At 48.7% G+C, this 16,150-nt stretch overlaps 1 protein-coding gene across 27 annotated transcripts in view; it reads left to right on the forward strand.

The window, feature by feature from the left end:
* Nucleotides 1-684: 684 nt before the first annotated feature.
* Nucleotides 685-16,150, forward strand: part of NRXN2 (neurexin 2) — a 338,128-nt gene continuing 322,662 nt past the window's right edge. For 9 of the 27 annotated variants that reach the window (XM_082204215.1, XM_082204220.1, XM_082204245.1 and 6 more), the window contains exon 1: nt 692-1,089. The gene's annotated coding sequence lies outside the window, so the exon portion shown is untranslated. Of the gene's footprint in view, nt 1,090-16,150 lie in introns of all 27 variants that reach the window. The other 18 variants (XM_082204246.1, XM_082204247.1, XM_082204217.1 and 15 more) reach the window with 4 other exon arrangements.

The following is a 16,150-nucleotide window of genomic DNA, read 5'->3' on the forward strand; positions in this document are numbered from 1 at the left end:
CAGCGCTCACCCTGAACCTCAGCCTGTTGGTGGGGGCATTACTGAGCTGTGCGACTAACTGTTGTGAAGTAAAAAATGCAGCTTCCTGCTCCCTTCTCTGTCTCTCTGGCCTACCTTGCAGGCTTCTTGGGAAGATGAAATTGGGGTGTGTGTGTGTGTGTGTGTGTGTGTGTGTGTGTGTAGGTGGTGGCAGGGAGAGAGGAGAAACCATGTATGCTGCCCATGCTGCTCCTTGGAACAAGGTGACCAGTATATAAATAAATTGGCAAAATAAATAATAAGAGAGTTTTTGACAACGAACAAAGGATGCCTCTGAGCAGATGTTGTGCTTTATGCTTTTAAATTTCAGACGATAATGGCATTGGTATGTTGGAACCTGCTTTGTGGCTGATGAAAAGGGAGGGGTCCGAAAGTCTACTCAGTAAACAAATGGACCTATTTCTGTCGAGTCCCCCCTCCCGCACTGGGGCTTCTAGGGGGGGAAAGGTCGTGACCCCCAGCAGGGACTTGAGAACCCCTAGAGCTTGGGCAGGGAAGCCAAAACAGTCTCGCTCTCAGCCAGCCAGCCAGCGTCCCCCCCCTTCCAAGGAGCAGCAGCCTTGGTGGCTGCTGCATTCATTGTTCACCTTCGCCTCCCGCCCCCCCCCCCATCTGAAAGGCGGAGCCCTGTGGGCGGGGGAGGAAGAGGAGGAGGCTGAATTGCGCGGGTGTCCCTCCCAGGTGGGGTGCAGGAGACCCGGGGCCCCGGCCTGGTCCCCCGCTTGGTTGGCAGAGAGGGAGGGCGCGAGGGAGGGGCCGAGCCGGGGCGGCGCTTGGAGGAGGCGGAGGCGGAGGCGGGAGGAGGTGGCGGAGCCTCCGCTGCTGCTGCTGCCGCTGCCGCTGCCGCCGCCGCTCCCGGACCCTCCTGCATCCCCGCCTCGCGCATCTTCTCCTGCATCTTCTCCTGCATCTTCTCCATCCTCCTCGGGCATCTCCTCCTGAGCATCCCTCGGCCCCAGGAGGAGGCGGGCGAAGGCAGGACCAGCCCCGGCCATTGTCTTTGGCTGCCGCCGCCGCCGCATCGCCTCCCGCCCTCCCTCCCGCCAGCAGGTACCCCGAGGCTGCGCCCTTGCGGTGGGGGGAGGAGAGAGGGAGAAGCGGGGTGGGGTTCCCTCGCAGCCTATGGCGCTGTGGGGAGGGGAGGGAGAGGGGCCCCCTCTTTGGACAGGGTGTGGGCTGGGGCCAAGGCGGCGTCCAGGATACCCCCCCCCCACAAACACACACACCTCGTTGGTGCCAAGTCTGGGGGAAGGGAGTGGGGCTGCGGTACCAGCTCAATGGGGGGGGGGGGTCCTCGCCCAGCTTTCTCTTTGGACTGGAGGTGTGGGGCTGTGTGTATGTGCGGGGGGGATGATCTTGCTAAGACGAGGGTTGGAGGGGCAGAGGAGGCGAGCCGGGGACATTGGGGCGGCCGCGGGGAGGGGGCGCTGGTCGCGGAGTGTCGCCCTTTCCCCAGACCTCGCCTCGACGCGCGTCTCTCGCCATAGATAACCCCGGGGAGGGCGGCGGGCTGGGAGGTGGGGAGGAAGAGTGCTTGTTGTCCATCACGGCGCCTCCTTATCTCCCAAGGTTGAGGTTATCTGTCGGCTGCCGCCAGTTTGCGGGGCTTGACATCTGAGATGCCCCGGTGGGGTTTTTGTTGTTGTTGTTGTTGTTGTTTGGTGATGATGATGATGGTGATAATGCCCTTTGGACGGTCTTTCCTCTGCAAGCCGCTCCTCTCCCCCTCCCCGCCCCAATTCCACCCAGATATTCGGGTTTTCCACTTCTAAAGTCTGGGGCTGTATCCTGTTGGTGCAAATAAAATAATCTCAGATCTCGGATGCCTGGAGGTTGGTTTGGGCACTGTCAGCATGCCTCCTCCTCCTCCTCCCACCGAAACTCCGAATTCTGAAATCTGGGCAGCGGCGGCGGCGGCATTATTCGATGGCAGCAGCAAATCTGCAATCCCCGTTTAGCTCTGCTTCATTATTTACTCGCCGCCAGTGAGCTGAGCCTGCCTCAGCCTGGAGAGCCTTTGTTAGCAAGTATTAATATTTGGTGTTGAAAATCAGCTTTGCCCCCCGCCCCGGGGCAGAGGGAGCTGGCATCTTGGCGTTTCTTTTGCCTTGGAAAGGATGCCGAGAGGCATTTTGTGGGCGCTTTTCCCCTGCAGGGCGACAAGGCTCCCTTTCTGACACGACCGTGTTGTGTGTGTGCAGAGGAGCCTTGCTAAACGAGTGTAATGTGCTGTCTAGCGGGTGGGGGGGGGGTAGGGAAGGCTCCGAGGATCAATGAAAAATGGTCTTCTCGTGGTGCTTGCCGAAGTATCCCCCGGCTTCAAGGCGCTGGGTTGTGTTGTGTGTGGAAGGATCTCAACACCCTCAGATTGCTCTGCTTACAACCCTCTTTCCACCCCCATTCCCAGCTCCACGTATGTCTGGCACCCTCTCTATCTGTGCTTTGCAGGAATGGTCTTCTATCGGGGTGTGCGCGAGGCAATGTTGGTGGGGGGCTTGCGTGGCGGTGGGGTGGGAAGCTAAAAGGAGGCGTTGTGTGCAGAAACCATCCTTTCCCCCAACACACACAGAAATGGATCCCTGCAAAACAGCCCCTGCACAAGCCTTTGTCATGCGGCGTGAAGCTCCCTCCCTCTCTTATGGCGAGGGGGGTTTTGAGGGAAAGGGGGCTGCTTGCAAAGAAGGGGGGGTCATTGGCTCCTTTGGGAAGGGCTGGGGTTGGGAGAGAAGCGGGGGCTCTAAGAACAGGTCCTGCCTTAGCCCCCGCCAAAGGAGGATTGTCTGGCTGGTCCTTCTCCCTTGGCGTGTTGCAGACATTTATATTATTAATTTGGTATTGTGGATTACCTCTCTCTTGTGTGCTGCTGCCCCCCAATCAGATCCTACCACAACATCAATGGCAATATCATGTCCGAATTTAAGGGGGAGGACATTTCAGGAGAGAGAGATTGGCAAAGAGTGTCACAGTTGCCTTGAATAAACACACACACATATACACACATTTTTTTATAAAATCTGCTGGCGATTTGCTTTTATTCACAAGGGTCTTTTCTTTAGGATTAAAAGAAGAAGGAGAAGCTCAGAAATCCCCACCTCCCTCCTTGCAAATAAATAAAACCGCCACATGATTCTCTCTCTGGGAAAATCAGCTCCCTCCAAAGGGGAAAGCCATCATATTCAATGGTGCTAATTAATTTTTATTAAGAAACCAAAGGGATATTTGTTAGCCCAAGAAAAATCTTTGAGCTGCACCAGCTTCCAGTCAGAGAGGAGAGGAGAGAAGCATGACAAATATGTTTTCCAGAGGAGGACCAGGAAGAAAAATGACACAACCAGGAGGAGGAGGAGGGCGGAGGGCAGGTACTTACAGCGGCTCCTTCGAGCACACCTGATGCTGCCTCAGCGCTTTGGCCCCAGGGATGTTGGGCAGGCTCAAGCACCGGGGAGGGGAGGTGGTGCCTGGGCAGCAGGGAGGGGGGACTCCAGGACAGGAGTCTTTCTGGAGGGGAGAGAACAGCCTTGGATGCATTGCTGGGTGCAATGCCACTGGACTTGAAGAAGAGAGAGGATGGGCTCCCTCCCTCCCGTGTGATAGGCTCGCTTTGTTCACACTGGGAGGGGACTGCTCCTGGCTTAGGGGGATCTCCTGTTGCTGTGAGAAATTGGGGCACCCTGTTAGGACCAACCATGCCTAAGGGACCCTCTGCCAGCCAAGCATCGTAGTGGTCAGATCAGTCAATAATATCCTTTAACATCCCAAATAATGTTTTCGGCATAACAGGATGCTCTCCGATTCTTGTATCATATTCTTGTATCTTCATAAGGGTGGCTGAGAGAGGGGGTTGGACTGGATGGCCCTTCGAGTCCCTTCTCACACTACTATTCAGTGACAGGGATAAGGACTTGCTTAAGGCTGCTCAGGTCTCTGATATACCCCATTCCCGCCCTACAGAAAGCATGCAAGCCACTGGCTCTTGGTCTGTTATTTAGAATTTGCTGGGCTTTTGAAGGAAGTGATTATTATCCCCACTTTGTGGAACTGAGAGGCGGCAACCTGTTGGAGGTTTGCACAGATATCCCTCTGCATACCACCTGCTTTTGTGTGGGCAGCACACAAAGACACACAGCAGGCATTATGGAGTGGGAGAAGGTAGCCAAGCTGACGCTGTTAGTTGCTATCAGGTAGGTGTTAAGCTTGGTGGGATCTTCTGCATGTGGCCAGAAGGTTCATCCAACAACGTTCTTCAAGGGCCGCTTGGAATTTGTCATGCACTAGGAAGAGGAGAGCTATTTCTGAATGTCAGCCTGCTATGGGATGGTGACTGCCTACTTGCCTGCCTGCCTTCCAAAGGGAGTTTGGTGCCCACCATGTTTCTCTCTGCAGCTCCACCCGGAGAGGCAGCAGGACACAAATGCCTCAAATCAGTCCACTTTATGTGTTATTTACAGGCCCAGTACCTGCTCTCAAGGAGTGCACTGAAAAGGTATCCTCAGCTGCCTGGGGGTGAGGAGACCTGTGATGGGGCACATGTCCTGCAAGCAGAAGGGATCAGCCTCAGTCCTTGGCATCTCTAGGCAGGGCTGGGAAATACCCCTGCGTAAGAGTCAAAGGCATCTTCCCATGTCTTATGCCAGGATTGGGCCTTCTTGCTCTTGAGTCAGTTCAACATTAATTTGGCCAGGGATGTGGAGTCACTGCTCAGGGCCTGCTCTTGACAACCTGAAATTGGACCAGGGGATTATTCCACCCAAGCCTGGACCATCAGAAGAACTTTCATATAACTCCTAGGCATGTTCGCTATGTTTCTTCCATGGGAAAAAGGGAGTGTCAGTGGCCTGCCTCCAAAGAGATAGAATTGCAGAGTTGGAAGAGGCGCCAAGGGTCTCTAGTCCAACCCGCTCCCCCTGCAGTGCAGAAAACATAAGAACATAAGAAGAGCCTAATGGATCAGGCCAATGGCCCATCTAGTCCATTGCAATGGTCAAGCAAAGTAATTTTTGAATCAGGACTTAATGCTCTGACATCCCTCCACTTTAGATGTGCAGGTTAGTTCTCCAAAATGTGCTCAGCCATCCCTGCTGTATGGAGTGGAGGTGTCATTCTCCTTCTGCTGAGTGGAGCCCTGATCCTCTGCCCCAAAGCCCTGGCTGGACTCTGCATGTTATTCTAATTACAGATGGTGGGCATTAAATAGCTGCTAAAGAAATGGCGTTAGCACCTGTTTGCAGTGACTGCATAGAACTACAAGGCAGGCCCCTTCATCTCCCCACCAATGAGGGAAATGGACTGAAATGATTATTGGGGTGTGGGCAAGGCCAGGGAACACATTCTGGGCTCTCTTAAGAGTGGTCAAACAGGCACCAAGCATGAGGAGTTCTCTTGCAAAGCCCCCTTAGCAATCAATGGAAGCCCCACAAGTTCACGCTTGGCTTTACTTAGGCGCATGCAGAAGACGTTTGTGATGGATCAGGCCCCGTGTTAATGAATGGGTGGCTGAGTCCCTGCACACCAGGATGTCCCAAGCCAGCCTGAGAATGTGTGCCAATTCCACTTGCAAAATTTGGGTTCAGGCAGAGGAGCTATCTCTCTGAAAAGGTTCTTTCTTGTGTGCTCTTACTCTCTCTCCAAACACACACACACACACATATATATGCGCACACACTTTTCTGCTGTATAGTTTACAGAGCTTCCCTTTGGAATATTTCGCTGGAGGAAGGCGTTATCACTTCAGGTTTTTTTTTTTTTAAAAAAAAGAAACGGCAGCACAAAGCTCTTGAGAATTCCTCTTTCTGCTGGAGTTCCTTATCATCCACTTGCAATGTTCACATTAGAGTTCAACTTCCTTTAATTCATTCCAGATTGTGTGTGCATGTGCAGATGCTGTTTTTTCCTATATAAAAAAAGGACTCCCCACCCTATGTTGCTTTTTCCTCCTTCACAGCCTGCCTTGCCCCTTCTCTCCCTACCCACCCACCCAATGATAAAACAAAACCTCCACTGTGACAAATGGATACCTCAGGATGGGGCAACCACCACCTACCCCCCCTCCAAGGCATGTCATTCTGTGGGCTCAGGCTGCTTTGTCCTCTTACCGAATGGTTTAAAGTGTTGGCCCAGATAAATTTTACATGAATAATTTCTCTCCCTGCAGCAAGAAAATACACAAAACAAGCCCTTCGGCTGGCTATAATTGAATTTTTTTTCCTGGGTACCTGAAATGTGATTTGTGCTGGAGGAGGGTTGGGGTGTGTGTTTTGCTGGTGTGGATTTGAACCTAATCTTGCAAACTGGCTTTAAAAGCTGATCTTGTCATGAGAGAGAGAGAGAGAGAGAGAGAGAGAGAGAGAGAGAGGCCTTCTGGGCTGTGCCAAAAGCAGAGCTGAGGGTCTTTCTGCAGCCTCAAAGATTAAATTTATATTTCTGTGTCCACCAGGCGAAAGGGCCTTGTAAATCTATTAAGAGAGCAATCCTCTTTATTCCTTGTATATAGCATTTTTAATGTGAGAGTAGCTTGATATCTTTTACTTTGCCTATTCTCAGAACATCCCTCTGAGGAATCTTCTTGCTAGCATTTAGAGCTATTCCCATCTCACATACAGAAGGACTGAGGCTGGCAGAGAATTACTTGCCTGAAGGCACACAATGCACCCCATAATTCCTGGTGCAACCCGGTGTCTGCTGACCTACCAATTGGATCTTGGGTCACCATCATTTATTTCTTTCTTTCTCTGGGTCTGCTGTGACCTTCCCACCATCCCCTGGGTGGACTTAGCCTGCTGTGAGGTGAAGTGTGAGAGGGCCTTCTCTGTGGTGGCCCCACCAACTCTGGAATGCCCTTCCTCCAGAGGCTTAGATGGCAGAGACCCTGATGGGTTTTCCACTGGCAACTAAAAGCCATTCTATTCTCCAAAGCATTTGGAGTAAGGACACTAGAAGAGCCCTGCTGAATCAGGATGAAGGGGACCCATCCTGTTCTCACAGTGGCCAACCAGACGCCGCAGTTGGAATCCTGGAAGCAGGACCCGCACAGCGGCTACACCCTCCCCTCCTGCATTTCCAAGCAACTGGTATTCAGAGCGTGTAAGAAAATTGGGGTTGGCTTTTGCAGCCCAACTCCCCATTAAGAGATGTTGTGTCTCTCAGGTCCTCTATCAGTCAGAGATGCAAACAGAGATTTCCAAGGAAGCAGGGCAAGCTGATGCTTTTGATCTTTATTCCTCTGTTGCAACAGAGTCTCCTTCTTCCCCTTGCAAGGAGGTGAGGAGCAGAGAACAAAAGCGTGTTACAATTTTTAAACCCACAGATAGTGGCCACCTCTGTAATGGAAAGACACCCCCCCAAACCCACAAAATGGGTTGCATGTGTGAATCAGATAATGCTCAGAGTTCATGCTACTTCAACATATTTATTTACAAGCCTGCCAATCTGTATGCCTGACAACACCTGATTATGGCTGCTCCTGGCTTGTCTAAAGCATCCTTTTGAAATGGTGAATACCTAGACTCCAGAATTCATTGTCAAGGGCCTTTTTCATTCCTGCATAGATATCTGCTCTTTTGACAGGTCAGCTAGGCCATTCAACACATACACGTCTCAAATGGTTTGCAGAGGGGCGACCTATCAAGAATTTGCTGATAGTGACTTTAGGGGGGCTCTGAGCTTGACTAGGGGCTAAATATGGATGCTGTATTGCTCTCTACTATTTCAGACATGTGGTTTATGCATATATATATATATATATATATATATATATATATATATATAGTCTGTTTACCTTGCACACTTACACATGTGCATTTTATTTATGACAGCTTAGAATTCATATAACAAGAGCCTACTGCTTCCACCAATGGAGGTAGGACATAGTCATCATGGCAAGTTGCCACCAATAGCCTTTTCCTCCATAAATTTGTCCAATCCTCTTTTAAAGCCATCTAAATTTGTGGCCCTCACAACTTCTTGTGGGAGGGAGTTCCATAGTTTAACTATGCACTGTGTGAAGAATGTACTTTGTCTGTTCAATGTTCCATTTCATCAGATGTTCCCAAGTTCTAGTATTATGAGAGAGAGAATGTTTCTCTATCCACTTTCTTCACACCATCAATAATTTTATGCCCCTCTTATTATGTCCCCTCTTAGTCACCTTTTCGCTAAACTGTACCCAGCTCTGCAATATCCTTTTTGAGGTGAGGCAACCAGAACTGAATGCTTTATTCCAAACATGGTTGCACCATATAGATCTGCATAATGACCTCATGATCTTGGCAGCTTTATTTTCAATCCCTTTTCCTAAACCCTAGCATGATGATATTCACATTTTTCACAGCTGCTGCACACTGGGTTGACAGCTCCATCCAGCTATCCACTATGACCCCAAGGTCTTGTTCCTGGTCAGTCACTGCCAGCTCAGACCCCATGAGCGCATATGGGAAGCTAGGAATGTTTTTGCTCCACTGTGCATCACTTTACAATTGCTTGCATTGAATTGCATTTGCCATTTCACTACCCATCCACGCAGTCTGAAGAGAATGAGCAGAATTTTGGAGCTCCTCAGAACCTCTTTTTTTGTGGATTTGGTTCCCTCACTACTCCCCACTAACTCTAGGTTGTTCATGAACAAGTGAAAAAGCACGGGTCCAAATACTAATATTTGGGGGGACTCCATTTTCTACAGCCCTCCCTTGGGAGAACTGTCCATTTTTCCTACTCTCTGCTTCCTGTTACTTTTCCAGTTCCTGCTCCATAAAGACAACATCACCTCTTATTCAAGAGTCTTTCATGGGGTACTTTGTGAAAAGCATTTGGAAAGTCTGAGTACACAATGTCAACTGGATCATCTCTATATATGTTTAAACACTCTCAAAGAACCCTTATTAGGTTAGGGAGATTTGCAGAAGCCATAACTGCACCAAACTTGTTCTTTATACCTAGGTAATTCTAGCTTTAACAGTACTTTGCATCAACTTCCCCAAAACAGACATTAAGCTTACCAGTCTGTAATTTCCAGGATCCTTCCTGGGGCTTTTTTTAAAAATGTTATTATATTGGCTACTTTCCAGTCCTCAGATACAGAGGCTGATCCTAGGGACAACTTACATATGTTTCTGAAAAAATGAACAGTGCCACATTTGAGTTTGTTAAGAACTCTCAGGTTGATGCCATCCAGACTTGATTAATCTGTCAGTTTTTAATTTGTCAATGAGGCCTAGAGTTTCATCTCTCGTCACCATTATTTGCCCCAGTCCCTCAAACTTCCTTCCCTAGGAAGTTAGCTCTGGCACAGAAATTTGCCCTATATCTTCCACAGGGAAGACAGATGCAAAGCATTCATTCAGCTTCTAGGTGTAATCTCCTCGTCTTCCTTTAGCACACCATGTTCTCTCTTGTCATCCAAAGGTCCAAATGCCTCTCTAACTAGTCTCTTGCTACTAATCTTTTGCCGTTGCTTGTCTTTATGCTTTGAGCAATATTTTCATCAAATTCATGATGTAAGCAACCCTTATTGTCTGCTTGCATTTCTTTGCCAAAGTTTATGTTCCTTTTTGTTGTCCTCATTTGAACAAGGCTTCCATTTTCTGAAGGAGCCTTCTTGCCTCTAATAGCTCCTTTGACTCTGCTCCTCTGACACCCTCTTGGCCTTGGCAGTACCTTCCTTGATATGCATTATACATTCTAGCTGAGCTTCTGTTATTGTGGTTTTGAACAACCCCCAAAGCGTTGTGGAAACATTTGATCCTCCAGACTTTGCCCTTCAACATTGTTTTAACCAATCCTTTCATTTTTTAGAAGCTTCCTCTTTTGAAGTCAAATGTGAATGTTTTGCATTTTCTGGGCACTGTGGCCACTGTTTCCAATCACTTGCATCTCACACCAGATTCTGGGTGCCACTTAAATTTAATTCCAGGGCCACACACCCCGGCCACCCCTCTGCCCTATGACTAACCGTTCTAGGGCACAGTCATTTGGGGTATTATGAAATTTCACCTCTTTGTCATGATTAGGACACTTAGGTAGCCAGTCAATGTGAGGGTGATTGAATTCACCCTCTACTACAACATCTCTCTTGGCTGCTTCCTTCATTCTTCATCTCAAGATCACACTGGGCATTGTGGTCAGAGAACAATAGAACAACCCCAGTACCAAATTACTTTTGGGGTCCAGTATTGCTCCCCACAATGATTCTGCGGAGAAGTCTGCCCCTTTCGGGACATATATATATATATATATATATATATATATATATATATATATATGAAATTTCCAAAAAAACATACAACATATATTCTCATCTTATTCAGTGTTTTGGACTTCCATCAACCACATCTGAAGATTTTTCAATCTTTATCACTTAAGCTGCATTTCATTAATTTCACTATTACTTTTAATAGTCCTTCACTAATAGTTCTCTTCATACTTTTCTCTGCAATATTTCACATAGTCCTCCTTACAAAACTTATTGCAATCCTACTAGCATAATCTGTTGATTACAATTGCTTTTCAGATAGTTCACGTATTTACTCCAGTCCTCTGAGAATCTCTGATCCCGCAGGTTTCGAATCCTTCCTCTCATCTTGTCTAATTCTGCATAGTCCATTAATTTCATCTGCCATTCCTCTTTCGTTGGTAATTCTTCGCCCCTTTTGGGACTTCTAGTTTGCTGGACTTAGTGCTTTCTCATACAGGGTGACACCACCTCTGGCATGTCCTCGCTGTCCTTCATATAGAGTTTATATCTAGAGATAGCTGTGATCCACTGGTTCTCTCCATTCCACCAGGTTTCCACCATGCCCACTGTAATGATGCTGTCCTCAAGCACTTCGCCCATCGTGGTCTGGAGGCCTCTAGCCTTAGCGTATAAACACTTGGGTACCATCTCTGTTTTCAAGTGGCACTTGTGCTTTGGCCTGCAATGTTTTGGCTTCTCTAAATTGTCACTCTGAGCCCCTGCACTCACAACACCTAGCTCAAGGCTTAAATTTCACCGCTTAAATTTTCATCATTTTTTTTCCAGCCAGGCAGGGACCAGGGGGAGATTTGTTCCCAACTGGACCATCCTCATCTCCTGTTGGCTTCCCCCTGTCAATCATTTTAAAACAAGGGTCAGCAAACTTTTTCAGCAGGGGGCCGGTCCACTGTCCCTCAAACCTTGGGGGGGACACTATATTTTGCAAATAAAAATGAACAAATTCCTATGCCCCACAAATAACCCAGAGGTGCATTTTAAATAAAAGGACACATTCTACTCATGTAAAAACACGTTGATTCCCAGACCATCCGCAGGCCAGATTTAGAAGGTGATTGGGCCGGATCCAGCCCTTGGGCCTTAGTTTGCCTATCCATGTTTTGAAAGCTTCTCTGCCACCTTTGTATATTAAGCTCCAGCAGTCTAGTTCCATCCCAGTTCAAGTGGAGCCCATCCCTTTTGTACAGGACCAGTTTGCCCCAGAATGTGCCTGACAAATCCAAACTCCTCTGCCTGACACCATGGCCTCATGCATGAATTGAGACCACAGAGCTGCATCTACCTGCCTGGACATGCATGTGGAACTGGCAGCATTTCAGAGAAAATCATCTAGGTCTAGGAGGTCCTGGCTTTCAGCATCCTACCTAACTTTGGCTTCCAGAACCTTGCGACTACATTTCCCCCTGTCACTGATGCCAACATGCACCACAACCACTGACTCCTCCCCAGGACTAACTTCCAGGCTACTTAGGTGACAGGCAACACCTGTAACTTTTGCACCAAGCAAAGCAAGGCACCTTGTGGCCATAACACACCCGTCTTATCTATTTCCCTATGATTGAATCACCCACCACCAGATTTTCCCTGTGGCCTGGAGGATAACTGCTCATTCTCCAAGGACTGTATTCCTTCTAAGGGAGCAGGTCCCTCTTCCGCAGCCTGACCCTCTCCCCCCCCCCCCCGAGACCCTCCTTCTCCAAGCACACTCTTGTCTGGGAAGCAGAAAACAGAGAACATGTCCCCATCATCAACCTCTTGTCTCCCAGCTGCTCCAGGCCAGCCACCTTGGCCCCAAAGAAACACGCACATCCCCCAAGGGCCAATAGCTCATTGCAACTTGGGGCACACCCAGCCAGCCATAAATTCTGTCCAGCAGGCAGATAGCTGTACGTGTTCTGTGCAATACACTGGAAACCCTCCCCACCTCTGCTGGCGATCTACCTGCATATCTATTATCTGTAATTCATCAGATTAGTTTACCAACGTGTTAGAACAAAGAGGGGAAGGGAAGAGCAGTCTGTCCTGGCTTCCTGGCCCTGCTGTTGAACTCACTCGGCTGCTGAACTCACTTGCTGTGTCCATCAGTGGGGCTGAGATCAGGGACGCGGACTTAGAAAAAATATTGGGGGGGCCCGGGAAAGCTCATGAATAATAAATAAGCTCATGAATATGCAAATAGAGTGGCTCCGGCCCTAAATAGGGCAAGCCACGCCCCCCCAGCCAGCCGATTGGCTGGCTGGGAGGTGTGGCCAGTCGGGATTCCCCTGTTCTCGCGGGATTTCCGGATTTCCGGCAGTGCCTTGGCAGCCGGGGCTCTCCGATTAGGGCGCGCGGCTGGCTGGCTGGCGAAGGAGCAGGTGCGGAGGAGGCGGGGGACGGCGGCGGCGCCCGAGATTATTGGGGGGGCTGAGCCCCCCCAAAAATTTTTTTGAGGGGGCTCGAGCCCCCTCAAGCCCCATGGAGTCGGCGCCTATGGCTGAGATGCTGCCTCAGCTGGGGCTCCCCTCTGGCACATGGAGCAGGGTTGGGTGCGGGGCTCCCTTGCTAGGTTGTTCCAAGTACATATCCCTGGCTCACTTTCCTCTGATGCCAATGTACCCAACAAAATCAGGGCTGCCTTTTTGGAAAAACAGGAGCCGGTGGGGCTCAAACTCTGTGGCTCACTCAAATTTCAAACGAGTAGGCGTTTGAAAAGGGGAAATGTGCAACCACTTCAGCTTTATTGATTTCATGCTGTTATTCTATTGCTTTTTTATTAATTGGGCTGTTATTAATAACTGTTATATTTGATGTATTAATTTTGTATATGTGCTTATTGTTGGAAACAATAATATCTTGGCATCACTCTGATGGGGTGAAGGGTGGTCTACAAATTGGAGAAATAAATCATCAGTCGGTAGAACATGAGACTCTTAAATATCAGGATTCTGGGTTTGAGTCTCATGTTGGGCAAAAGATTCCTGCGTTGCAGGGGGTTGGACTAGACGACCCTTGTGGCCTCATCCAACTCTACAATTCCATGATTCCAAGATGATATATGTTTACAGGCAGAAATTCAAAGAGGCATTTCTTCCCACCCCCATGGAGTTTTCCTACTTGAAAAGGCCATACCTGTTGAATTTTGACCCACCTTGTAGTCCTGCCAGGAGCAGAGGCTCTGCTGTCCTTCTCTGCAGTGTGTGGGGTGTGGGAACAGACAGGGATCTGGGTTTTGTCGGCACTGGCTGCTGTGTGCACAGACTGGTGGGGGCCAGTTCTTACTGTAAAAGAAGAGGCTCTCGATTGAGACAACTCCCCAACCCGCCAGCTGCCTGATTAAGTCGAGTGGCAGCCTCAGGGGCAGATTTTGAATGTCATTTCAGGGCAGCAGAGTGAGGCAGATCTCAGTGCATTGGAAGCTGTCAAATCCTTGGTCCACCGACCTCAGTATTGTCTGCACTGACTGGGGGTCTCAGGTGGGGAGGTCTCTCCCAGCCCTACCTAGAGAAAGTGTCAAGAACTGACCCTTCTGCATGCAGAGTGGATGCTCCAGGCTCTCCAAGTGTGCCATTTTTCCAGGGACAGTCCCAGATTTACAGACACCATCCTGGTTTCTGATTTGATCCCAGAATGTCCTGCTTTTCCTTAGAATTTTCATTGGATAAATATTGGAGGGTGTGGAGTTTTGCAACCCCCGAGCCAAGGAGATAAGTAACTCTACAACCTTTAGAAGACACCTGAACGTAGCCCTTTATACGGATGTTTTTAAATGCTTACCGTTTTATTATCCACAGAGCCTAGGACTTGCCGATCAGAATGTCAGTGGTTCGAATCCCCACAGCAGGGTGAGCTCCCATTGCTCAGTCCCTGCTCCTGCCAACCTAGCAGTTCGAAAGCACATCAAAGTGCAAGTAGATATATAGGTACTGCTCTGGCAGGAAGGTAAATGGCGTTTCTGTGCGCTGCTCTGGTTCACCAGAAGCGGCTTAGTCATGCTGGCCACATGACCCGGAAGCTGTACGCCGCTCCCTCGGCCAGTAAAGCGAGATGAGCGCCGCAACCCCAGAGTCGGCCACGACTGGACCTAATGGTCGGGGTCCCTTTACCTTTATATGCATCAGAGAAATGTTGGAGAGTATGATGCTCTATCACTGAGCTATGGTCTGTCTCCTAAGTACAGAGCTAGTGCAGCTATGCTCTTCTTGCGCATGGAGTGCATGCAGAAGATCCCTGTCATCTTCCATTAGGAAGGACACTGGCTAGCTGCTCTCAGTCAGAGTGGACTAGAGACATTTTTCAAACAGTTGGACGCAGCAATGCTTCTGAATTCCAGTTGCTGGAGGCCACAGGAGGGGAGAATGCCCTTGTGCTTGGATCCTGCATGCGAGTTTCCCATTGGAGCATCCAGTTGGCTACTGTGAGAATCGGATGCTGGCCTCGATGGGCCCCCTTTGGCCTGATCCAGAAGTCTCTTTCTGCTCTTATGACCAATGTTGTAAACAAAATCTGCCCTTCTTCCCTTATGGGGAATCCAAGAGCCCATAGAGAGCCTGCCCTGGAGTCCAAGGCCACCCCCAGAAACATCATACATACATCTCAGAAGGGGTGTAGCCCAAGACCACCCCCCCGAATACATCATACCTATATCATAGAAAAGGTGGTCTACAACAGAAATCTGAGTGCGTTGTTTATCTCCTGTCTGGCAGGTCACCTGTTAATGGTCACTTGATTGGATTACCTGGGGAGCCTGGCCAGTCTTTTGTACTGTAATGATAAATACTTAGTTCCTGAGCCAGGTCACAGACTCACCCTATTCATACACAGACATACACTTAAGACAGGATTTGTTAACAAAAAGAGAATGGGGAGGCTTTTCCATTTTCCTTGACCTTGCAGAGAAATATTTGAGGTCAATTTGGGAGGAACAAAATGGTTTCAGGACTTTCTCTGTGGGGTTTCAGACATGTGGTTTATATGTGCAGTTATGAACATTTACTATATATATATATATATATATATATATATATATATATATACACACACACCATATATATATACACACCTTAAAATTCTTATAACACCAAGCATGATGGACCACCGGTGGACCCGAGCTCCATTCATGTGGTCTGGTGGAAGGCAGTGGAAGACTAGATAATATCCGTGCTTGGCCTCGTGTTTGTTTGATCTATTTTCCTAACAATGGAAACTGAGACTGTTTTCATCAGGGTTGGATTATCAAACAAGTTGGGAAGGTTCTGTCCTCAGCCTGTGGCTTTTGTATCACACAGCCTTGGTACAATCTACAATTCCTCCTCTGAAAACTTACCCACTAAAAGGCCTTTTCTCTGGACTAAAGAAAGTGATTTTCTCAATGCGGTGCTGGCTTTGACGAGCAGGCTGTTTTATTTTTCTTCTCATTTAATGCAGTATGGAAAAAATATTATGCTCATTTGACAGTACACTTATCGCCATTGTGATTTATTGTCTTCCTAGCTCTCTTTTCAACAGAAGGTCCCAGAGCAGGTGACTGCAGATAAAAAAGCATAATTCAAGCAGTGGGAAAAGACAAAACCCACCCACAACCCCCAAACCAATAATCCATATAGTGCTATGGGGGGGGCAGCACATTTTAAAGTTTATCAAGTGGTCCACTGAGGCTCCCACGGTGGACGTTGGGCAGGGGCAGGGGAGTTATGAAAGCCACTGTGCTGGATGGCCAAATAGCCTTGTAAAAACCCCAAGTGTTCTGAAAGGACTTCCACAATGAAAGAGCTCGGGAGCTTTGCATTCAAAGATGGTGAGATGCCTTTGCTAAAGGAGGAGGAAGAGATGGCAGAGAAGTTGGTCGGGCTCTTTGCACCACAGCAGAAGGGATAGGACAGATCTCTT

Source organism: Podarcis vaucheri (assembly GCF_965113315.1).
Source record: "Podarcis vaucheri genome assembly, chromosome: 16".
NCBI classification, from domain to species: Eukaryota; Metazoa; Chordata; class Lepidosauria; order Squamata; family Lacertidae; genus Podarcis; species Podarcis vaucheri.